This window comes from Artemia franciscana, chromosome 5 (genome assembly GCF_032884065.1).
Source record: "Artemia franciscana chromosome 5, ASM3288406v1, whole genome shotgun sequence".
NCBI classification, from domain to species: Eukaryota; Metazoa; Arthropoda; class Branchiopoda; order Anostraca; family Artemiidae; genus Artemia; species Artemia franciscana.
The window spans coordinates 21,046,147-21,057,539 of NC_088867.1; the positions used below are offsets into that span (position 1 = coordinate 21,046,147).

At 35.8% G+C, this 11,393-nt stretch overlaps 1 long non-coding RNA gene across 1 annotated transcript; it reads left to right on the forward strand.

The window, feature by feature from the left end:
• The first annotated feature begins 1,075 nt into the window (after nucleotides 1-1,075).
• Nucleotides 1,076-11,085, forward strand: LOC136027089 (uncharacterized). Its single transcript, XR_010617493.1, has 3 exons — nucleotides 1,076-1,265; nucleotides 2,728-2,812; nucleotides 10,833-11,085. It is a non-coding gene; the product is annotated as an uncharacterized LOC136027089 (long non-coding RNA).
• The last annotated feature ends 308 nt before the right edge of the window (nucleotides 11,086-11,393 follow it).

An 11,393-nucleotide genomic window follows, 5' to 3' on the forward strand; every position in this document is an offset into this window, starting at 1 on the left:
AACGGGAGATCAGGCACATGGGATGTCACAAACCTTGAGCTAAAAAGGTCAATCAGTAGTTACGTGTGCAGGGTAGAAGCCTTCATCTTTGACTCTCCTCTAACCAAGTTTACAAGCAGTGTTTCATTTGTTTTTGTGTATTACGGCTTATTTTTATTGCCCCTCCCCACTCCCACCCCATAAATTCCTCATTTCCTTTTTAAACGGACTTTAAAATAAAAGAAAGGAATTTTTGCCCTTCTTTGCTTGATCTCTTTTGTAAGCTTTTAATGAAGTTGTTCTCAAATGTCCATATTCACATATGAATATATAGACAACATAGAAGCAGCTTGGATGGATCAAAGACGTTATGGTCCAGTGTATTAACCGAGTTTATGCTCAGAATAAGTATATGACATTCGTAGCTTTTAAACTAGTGAGCTGAAAATAATTCCACTTATTGACAAGGCCGTATTCAGAGTGGGGGGGGGGGGTACTTTGTTTGAATCCTTTCCCCAAAATATTTGTCTAACCTGTACAAAGTAAGCAAAATACATGTAATGCATGTAAATCTTATGTAATATATACCCACGGTTTTTTACCCACAGATTTTGCTTTAATTGCTTTGTAAGCTTCGCTATTGCAAATTTTCAGTCTAAATTCAAAAGTTACATGTTTAATTTTACGCAAAAAATTGGTTCCAAAATTTATTAAATAATTAACAATAACAATGCTCATTTTGTAACAACAAAATTTTTAGCACAAACACTCATAAATGATGGGAGGATTCTGACCTAATTTCTTAAACCAGGATTAAGAATTACAAAAGGAAAAGCTATTGTTCTACATTTACTGTAATTACTGTTCATCACAGAAGTTCGAATGCAAAGGGGGGGGGGATTTTCGTCCCTCCCCTTCCCCATATTCTCATGAATTAGTGCCACGGGCTGGTCTCTAACGCTATAGGCATAAATTTTTGAACGGAGGGATTCAAAAAAGCGCAAAGATCTCTTTTTTTCAGTTTTCATAAGCTCTTTTCAGGGGAGGAATTTCTCCCCTAGATATGCTTTATTTAGTGAATTTATGTTAATTTACACATTTATAATGTGAATTTTTTCCTTTCAGGACTTAAGCGGACTTCATTTGACAACAAGGCTGTTACTTTTGAATATCACATTCGTTGCGAGCACAACATGTGGCACTATCTATTCTTCCTCATCCTTATTAAAATTAAAGATCCTACCGAATTTACTGCTCCTGAAAGCTTTGTTGCTGACATGTTTCAAGTAAGGAATTTCTTATATTGAAAAAAAATTGCTAACAAAAAATGAAAAAAAGAATAAAAAATTGTTTACATTAAATTTTAAATCTAAACCTTAAATAAAATTTTTAATTAAAATTCACCATAGAACGATCCACAAGTGACCACTTTGCAAATGTTGAAAGGTCCAGAAAAGTTGCCTTTGGGACTCTACCATATTCCCAAGGACTTCAGCAGTACAAAAGCGGGTTCGAGCTGGTGCTCTTGTGGTTTTTACACCATTACTTAATGTATCCTACAGTAATGGCCTCAAAGATTGAGGGATTAGAGAACGATCCACAAGTGAAAACTTTTCAAATGTTGAAAGGTCCAGATAAGCTGTTTTTTAGAAAAGAGTAATTTCAAAAAGAAGGCTCGTCTTAAACTACTTTTTTTTAACTCCACGACCATTACAGTAGTATTGTGAATAGGAGAAAGTACGGTGTTTCGGCTGTTGTACGGTGTTGTACGGTAATTTCAGCTTCTAGTGCAGTCTAGCATTTAGATATAAGCCAGATGCTACTAATAGAATCGTTGCATTCGTCGATTGTAAAAACAATTTTCCAGACTTCTTACGATTTTTTGTAGACTAGATCCTTTCCAGTGTGCTATTTCATCGCACTTTCATTTCAAGATGGATATGAGAACGAAGGCCTCTTTACAATATCTTTTTAAGTTAATATGTTTGACTGTGGAAACTTTCAGTTTTCTAAATTATTTTTGCAGTTTTATTAATGTTTGAACAATCGTAACGTGGTACAATTGTAACAACCTCGTTTTCTGACAGACTTTCAGCTCCCCAATATTCTTCTCCATTACTTTTGCTACCCTCTTCTTTAGACACTCCATTTGTCTTCCCCTAAAATATCTTCACTTCCAGAGTTTTCAGAACAAGGAACAGAAAGGCTGTCTGAATCATTTTCACCGGTTGATTTGACGTCTCAACATAGAACAACATAGAAGGCAGATCAACAGTCACAAGTCAAGCTAGCTTGAGTGGTAGACCTTAAACCAGTCTTCCACTCAACTTTTTTTTTTTATCTTGCAGCAATATTTATGTGACGATGGATGGTTCCCCGGGATGGTGCTTTCAATACCCATGTTGTTTTTTATATACCATGTTTCATTTCTGGCTGGTCAAACACAGAAAGAGTCAATTTGTCCTTAAACAGGGTTTTGCAACAAAGATTCCGGAGAGCAGTCGATTTTGATTGATTAGAAATAAAGAATGCTAATAGGCTTGCTCTCCTTATTCCAGGTGTCACTAATTCAAAGCCCTCTGTATCACTTGCTCTGCTTTCTGGAGCCCCATATACTTATATTTTAGTGCCCATAATTTGTCTGTACGTAATATCAATAAAAATAAACCTTCCTCAGGTTAATTTTGTATTCCTCGCTTTTTCTATATTTTTTTCTTTATCAAATCCTATCTTCTATTGCTATTTTAGAAGAAGAACTATGATTGGTCGCCCAGAAACAGAACGACATCTGGACTATCACTAGCAGAACGAATTCTGGACCCTGAGACATCAGGTAAGCAATTTTGGTACTACTAAAGCCACAAAATGACAATCCTATATGGATGGAATATTCTTATGCGTTTCGAAAGCTTTAAGCTAAGAAAAGCATGTCCTGGCTAAGTGGTTGGTGCGCTGCGTTGGGTATCCTTTGTCTGAGAGGCATGGGTTTGATGCCTGGTGTGGCCGGTTATTTGGTTTGGGAAGGGGGTCAGTTGCTTGACTTTGAAAGCTCATCAAGAGTCGACCCGGTTTTAAATGGGCACCTGCACAAATCTGGGGAAGGTAAAAAGAAAGGGTGTGTGAAAGCACAGGAAGGCAGGCCCCCAACCCCTTATTGCACTTCCTGGCTGAAGGGCCACGAAACGGAGATCAGCATCGCCGGTTTGGACCTTGAGGGTCTAGTTCCGTCATGCTTTACTTAATGTCTTACCTACCAAGAGAAGCTTGTCAAAAAGCCGCAGCAAAATAAACTCAAATTAGTAATTGCTACTTAAAGGTCAAAGCTTTTGCTTAAAAGAAATTTCAAGTGGTAAGAGTGACCAGTAAAATGTTGTCCTAAAGGATTATGGTATCTTTTCACTAGTCAAAAGAATATGTTTTTGAAATTGCACGTCCAGTCAAAAAGATCTAGCTAATTATATTTTTTTAAAATCCAGAAAAAATTGAATAAGGTATTTAGTTTGTGGTTTATTTCTAGTTAACAATAAGTTTAAGTTGGGAAAGAGAGTTTCACTGCTAAAGTTTTAGTTTATTTGCTGGATGTTTCCTTTTTCTTTCTTTTTTTTCTGTATTAGGCTGCATTATGTTTTATTTTTCTCTTTTTTCTTTATTTGTTTTTGCCCCGTTCGTTACATTTTGTCGAAAAAATGGGAAATAAATCTTATTAATTCATTCATTCATTCAAAACCACATACCTCCATTCAAAACCTAATTCCTTCATTCAAAACCTCAAGAATTGAAAGAATTGTTTTATAATTCAGATTTACGCAACATTTATTCCCCATATGTATATACGCTATTAATTATTAATTATATTTACAATTATCAATTAATTTTTCAGCAACATTTTTTTCACTAGATTCATACAGATGCCTCTCCAATCTTACATTGCTTGCTGAGTACCCAGCTAGACATCCTAATAAACATAGTATCTTAATTGAAGCAATACTTCAATTTGAGATTACATATTAGTCAACCTCTCTCTCTCTCCCCCCCCCTCTCTCTCTCTCTCTCTCTTTCTTTCTTTCTCTCTCTTCTGAATATCCCCTTAGCAATGTGTTTGTATTTTGCTGTGCTTTTAATAGTACTACTAACAAATTATCTTGGCAGAAAACCGCCTTCAGTCTACTGAATTGTGTAATGAGTTTTGAAATTAGGTATTAGGTCCTACTCTCTCCCCCTCCTGTTTTTTGAATTTTGCTTTACTGACATTCCTCGAAATATCATATGGGAACGTTTTGACAAATTGCAGAAATTGACTTGATAACAGTCATTTCTCCGACTCGACCACCATAAATTAGGTACTTTTAACTTACGAATGGGTGATCAGATCGTAATGAAATGTGATATCTAAAAAGACCTTGTATCTCAGAGCTCTTATTTTAATTCCCAACCAGATACGGTGATATTGAAAGGAGTTGGAAGGGGAAACGGGAAATCTTGGAAAATCCTTAGAGTGAAAAGACAGGGATGAAACTTGGTGGGAAGAATTAAGCAAAAGTCCCAGATACGTGATTGACATAACCGAAACAGATCTGCTCTCTTTGGGGGGGGGGTAAATTCGGAAAAATTAGAGAAATTGAGGTATTTTTTACTTACGAACCAGTGATCGGATATTTGATATTTAGAAGGACCTTATCTCTCAGAGCTCTTTTTTAAATCCTGACAGGACCCGGTTAGATTAGGGGGGGGGGGGAAGAATCTTGCCAAACACTTAGAGTGGAGAGATCGGGATGAAATGGCGGGATATATATATTGAGAAGATTAAGTTCAAGTCTTAGATACATGATTGACACAACTGGACCGGATCCACTCTCTTTTGGGGAGTCGAAAGGGGGGGGGGGGTAATTCAGAAAAATGAGAAAAAATGAGGTATTTTTAACTTACGAACGGATGGTCAGATCTTGATGAAATTTGTTATTTAGAAGGACCTAATGTCTCAAAGCTTTTATTGTAAATCCCAACCAGATCCGATTAGATTAGAGGGGGGGAGGTTGGAGGTGGAAACTGGAAATTTTGGAAAACGTTTAGAGTGGAGAGATCGGGATGAAGTTTGGCGGGAAGAATAAGCACAAGTCATAGATACGCCATTGGCATAACCGGATGGGATCTGCTCTCTTTGGGGTAGTTGTAGGGGGAGGGTAGTTCGAAAAAATTAGAAAAAATGAGGTATTTTTAACTTGCGAACAGATGATCGGATCTTAATGAAATTCGATATCTAGAAGGACCTCATGTCTCGAAGCTTTTATTTTAAATCCTGACCGAATATGTGACGTTGGGGGGAAGAGAGAGGGGAAACCGGAAATCTTGGAAAACGATTAGAGTGGAGAGATCCGGTTGAAACTCGGCGGAAAGAATAAGAACAAGTCCTAGATATGTGATTAGCATAACTGGACCGGGCTTGCTCTCTTTGGGGAGTTGAGGGTGGGTGGTAATTTGGTCGATTCGGAAACGTTAGAAAAAATGAGGTATTTTGAACTTACAAACGGGTGATCGGATCTTACTGAGATTTGTTATTTAGGAGGACCTCACGTCTCAGAACTCAAATTTTAAATATGACCGTATCTGGTGATATCGGGGAGAGTTGCAAGGGGAAGCTGGAAATCTTGGAAAACGCTTAGAGTGGAGAGATCTGTATAAAATTTGGAGGAAAGAATAAGCACAGGTCTTAGGTACGTGATTAACATAACCAGACCAAATCCGCTCTTTTTGGTGTAGTGGGGGGGGATCCCAGTGCTTTGGCGAGTTCAGTGCTACTGGACGTGCTAGGACGATAAAAATAGGTAGGTGTGTCAGGGGCCTGCACAAATTGACTTAATAACAGTCATTTCCTCGATTTGACCATCTGTTGGGTGGGACTTTAGGGATGAGAAATCTTAAAAATGGAGGTATGTTTATCATACGAATGGGCCTTCGGATCTTGATGAAACTTCATATATAGAAAGATCTCATGTCCCAGATACTCCGTTTTCGATTCGGATCGGATCCAGGGACATAGAAGAGTGGAGGGGGGAAAGAGAAATCTTGGAAAACTCTTAGAGTGGAGAGATCGGGATGAAATTTGATGGGAAGAATAAGCACAAGTTCTAGATACGTTATTGATATAACCGGGGGAGTTATGGGGGGAGTCCTCTGTCTTTGGGGGAATTAGGGGGATTTCTAGTATTTTGGCAAGTTCGAGAATAAGCACCAGCTATAGATACGTGATTGACATAAGCGGACCGGATCCGATCTCTTTGGGGGAGTTTGAGGGACTTCTAGTGCTTTGACGAGTTCGGTGCTTTTTGATGTGTTAGGACGATGAAATCGATAACTCGAAATCGAGAAATAGAAATAGATACGTGATTGACATAAGCGGACAGGATCCGATCTCTTCGGGGGAGTTTGAGGGATTTTTAGTCCTTTGACTAGTTAGGTGCTTCTTTATGTGTCAGGACGATGAAATCGATAACTCTAGTACCGAGTTTGACTTAAGGTTCCGACTTCATCGTAAGTGCCATATGAGCTCTTGGCTCTTATGACAGCAGAGTTTATGGGGCAAGTATAGAAATGTTATTAGTTATTGAATAGATGTAATAATGCCTACAAACTATTGTGCTTCTGCTCGTAAAAATTTATTTTTGTTTTAGTTTTAATGTTGCTCCTTACTTTCAGTTGAAAAAGCTTATTCTTTGTATTTAACTCCAGGTCGTTTTTTAAATTCGTCCCCCCTTCTATCGAAAAATGTATTTATACTTACCAATAACAAATACTATGCGTAAACAATAGGGAGACTTTATAACTCAAGAACTTTTCATCTAAGGCTGTGAGAAGGGGGAGGGGTCAAGTCATATCCAAAGGCATGTTTAATGGGCCTTTCAATATCTTGAACAAAATAACTATCTTAAAATTTTGATCAGGTGATTTTGGGGAAAATACGGGGAAGGGGTCTAGTTATCCTCCAATCTTCTTTGTCACTTAAAATGGCCAACTTTTCATTTCCCGTTCGAATGAGCCCTCTCCCTATATTCTAGGACCAATATGTCGATTCTATTCCCTCTGAAAAACAAAATAAACACGCATCTGTGATCTTTCTTTTGGAAATATATAGAAAAATTCTACATTTTTGCAGTTAGGAGCTTGAAACCTCTATAATAGGATACTCAGATAGGCTGAATCTAATTGTGTGATTTTCATTAAGATTATTTGACTTTTAAGGGATATTCTCCACCCCACTGGGTGAAATACGAATTCTTCCTTAAAGTTCTAACCCATTTAGATCCTTTTAGTTGCCAGTCATTGCTGTTCATTGTTTTCTAACCGTAGAACTCATGTTCATTTTTGTTCATGATTACCTCAGAAAGTTGTTTCCATGCCTTTTGCTTTAACAGTTACATAATCTTTATTTAATATGTTAAGACAGTAAAGTCAACAAGTACGTCTTCCAGTTTTCAAACTGAAGATCATTGTTCAGAATTTTGTTTAGAATTCAATGTGATTCTCACTGTCATTTGTTCCATGCCTTTTTGTTCAACTGTTGCGATTCTCACTTTTATTAGTTTTCTAATCCCATTTATTTGTTCTTCATTTTCATCAATCAATCTTTTAACATTTTGAGTGAGCCATAATTAGAATTAGCGTCTTTGTAAAATTACAGTTTTTTTTTGTTATTGGACTTGTAGCTTTTGCCTTGGCTTGTATTTTGTCAGTATCAAATACATATCGCCGAACCTTTGTTTTTTTTTGTAGGCATGGTAAGTATTGCTGACCTTATCCATGTCAAAACTCCAAACCCAATCATTTCGCTATCATTTTCAATATTTCATGTTTTGATTCTTAGTTTCGCAGATATTCTAACCCTATTATTTCTTTCTTCTTCGTTTTGGATTTTGATTAATTAAGATAATTTGCCAATATCATTTGCTTTAGCTTTCCTTATTGGTCTCGTCTTACGGTGGCCGGCGTTTACACCACCACTCCCGGATAATGCCTCTCCGTAAAATACCTCTTCGTGGGAAATACCCCCCCCCCCTGTGAAATTACCCCGTGGAAAATAAGGTTTTCCAAATTTTTGAATTTTATTTGACTTTTATTTCTTAGGGGGAAGGAATTTTGGTTGTTGTGTGTTATACGCCACTCTCTCAAGTTTACGCTGTGTAAAACTCGAGAACAAACCTGGATTCTTTGTTAGTTTCTTTCTACTTAGCGTGAGACAAGACAAAGACAAGTGACAGAATAGATGGAAAATATATAATTTGGACTACATATTTGCAATTAAGGAGAGGAGATGTAAAGTATATGGACAGTTTGAAGTAAGAAAACAATTCTTACTTCATAATATGCAGAATAATTTTACCTAACACATTTTGGATGCAGACCCGATGTAGTTCGCCCCCCCCCCCCCATCCCCAACCCCCAATGTACAAATATATAGCCCAATTTATTTTCTAAAAATACGAAGAAGCTAACGAAGCAAACGGTTTGTGCTCGATTTTTACACAGCGTAAACTTGAGTGAGTGGCGTATAAAACTCAGTACCGGAAATTTTATGGAAAGACAGCCAGATTTCCCGGCATTATTTAAAAACGATCAGTAATGAAGTTAAAAAGCAAGTTTTTTCCAAATGAAAGTAAGGAACAACATTAAAACTTAAAATGAACAGAAATTTTTACGTTTATGAAAGGAGTTGTCCCCTTCACAAGACCTTGCTCTTTACGCTAAAGTTTTGACTTTTTGTCCTAGTTCTTTAAGAACGATTCCTGAAACAGAAATGGTCATTTAATAATAATAATGAGCTTTGTTTTAAAATTCGGTAAAAAAAAAAAGCTTTAGCGTAAATAGCCAAGTCTTGAAGAGGATCCAACACTTTTCATATACGTAATAACTTCTGTTCGTTTTAAGTTTTGATGTTGCTCCTTATTTTCAATTGAAGTACTTGTTTTAAGTAAGTTTGTTTTGAGGTCAATTGAAGACCTCAGTTTAAAAGTAAAAAATAATATTATAAATAGAGTAAAAACCAGTAGATATCTTGGATTTATTATTGATGAGAAAATTTCGTGGAAAGAACATGCCAAATTAATTGGTTACAAACTTTCAAGGTCCCTTGGAGTTATCAGCCGTCTTAAATTCCGTTTCCCTAAAAAAAAAACCTGAAAATGATTTATCATTCTATTTTTCATCCCCATTTGTCTCTATTTGTCTATATACCGTTTAGATTTGAATATATAATTTGTCTCTATATGGACAAGTAACTTCATCTCATGTTATAAGAGAATCCAGATCATCCAAGATAATGCCATTGAAATTATATTACCTCTTCAGCATTCAGATAACATTAACCTCCATTTTAAACTTGCTAAAATATTTGATGTGCCAAAGACTAGAGGTTTTCAGATCACAACTTTTTGTTTTTAATATTTTGACTACCTCCTTCCATCATCATTTGAAAATCTATTCAATTTAAATCAAGATTTGCATACTTACGAAACGTGAAATTCATGTGACATTGTCCACGAGACACCGTCAACAAAAAGAGCGTCTTTTTTAATTAGATTTTTTGCACCAGCTATTTGGAATTTAGTCCCCTTGGAAATCTGGAACTCAAATAACGTTATTACATTCAAACGAGCAGTGAAGGGTCATTACAGAAATACTGTTTAGATTTGAATATCGTGCGGTCCTCCTCTTTTCGGTCTTTTTCTTTTCGTTTCTTTCTTTCTCTTCGTCACTCCCCCCCCCTTTTTTTTGATAAATCCAGTTTCTGTTTCTTGATTGTTTAATTAATCTTTAGTTAAGTTTCTGCCCTAGCCAAGCACTTTTTGTGCTTTCCCGGCAGATTATGTACAGCAGTTATGTGTTTTTTGTTGAAAATATATGATTGAATTTGAATTTACTAATATACATATAGTACATTAATTATTTATGTATGTATATATATTATATATATATATATATATATATATATATATATATATATATATATATATATATATATATAAATGATTGTAAAATAGTACAGAACAAGAAAAAAACAAAAGATTAATACGTAGGATCATCTACGCTGAATAGACTTAGCTGTAAATCTCAGATGAAAAAAAAACAACTGTCCCTTAACTCCTCTTGATTTACTATCTCCCCCTAACTATATACGTCACATGGGCACCTAGGGTAGTATTTGAATAGATTCGGAGATCGCTCTTACGTGCGAAAAGATTCTCTTGTTAGCTATCTTTAAAACAAACACCCCCAGGCAGATTAATTAAAACATACTCAATTTAACTTCATCCATTGTTTTCTCTAGATTGCCAATTCTTATTTTACGTGTTTTCTTTGTTTGTTTTTGTATTTACTTGGCTGAAGTTTTTTTTTTTTTTTTTATTTCAACTTTGTTCCTGAATTGATAGACCTCAATTATTTCTTTTAATTTTCCACCTGAAAAAAAATCAAGTTCAATCTCCCTCCCTCTCCGTAGTCGGCACCCTTAGTGATAAATTTCATCCACGAACAGAATTTAGAAATGAATTTAGCATTTTGAAAAGTATGGAACTTTGAGGAATCTCAAATTGGACGCTTTAAAAAAAAGCGTCCAAGGCGCTTAAAATGCCTTAAGAAATGTACAGCCGACATCATGCTTCTTGAACAAATTTTTATTCAAGTGTGGCTATGACACAAGGATTAGGTTAGTGGATCCTAGGTATAAACCAAGTTGTTTTCAATCAATCTTTGGAATTTGTTGTTGATCTTTTTCTGTTATCAGAACCCGCCTTTGTGTGCTCATTATTAGTGATCTGCGTATTCCCTAGTAGGTTTAGTCACATAGTAATTTTGTTTTCTAGATGATGGAGATGAGGAATCAGAAGCAGTGATTTGAACTAGTGAACTACCTGCATAATTATACTATGTAATACCATGTGGATGAGCTTCTTTTTTAAGAGGTTGTCAGTGAAGTATGTTGTCGTTTTTAGTCAAGCTGCCTGAAGAACACTCAAGTGCTTTTAATTTTCTATCTTTTGTATTGCGGAAATTGTATGTTTTATTTATCATTTTGGAAGTTGATACAAGTTTTGAATAAATAAACCATTTTTCAAATTTTTTCAGCATTAACTTGAAAGTTCGTGCCAGATTTGCCTTTCACCCGGAGTATCTTTTTCGGCTTTTTCTACAATTAGCCATGGCCCTGATGCGCGCAACTACTTGACTTTAATTATAAATCTACGGAAGTGTAAAAAAGTATAATCTATTTTATTTCATCCTACTAAGGAACAACTGTTCGATCTAATAATTAGTTGTTCCATGTATATTGCAGATATGCCCTTTTGAACCCTGGATATATATATATAGTTTTTTCTAATTTAGTTCAAGATTACCCTTTATATATTCGCTAAAAATTTCAACTT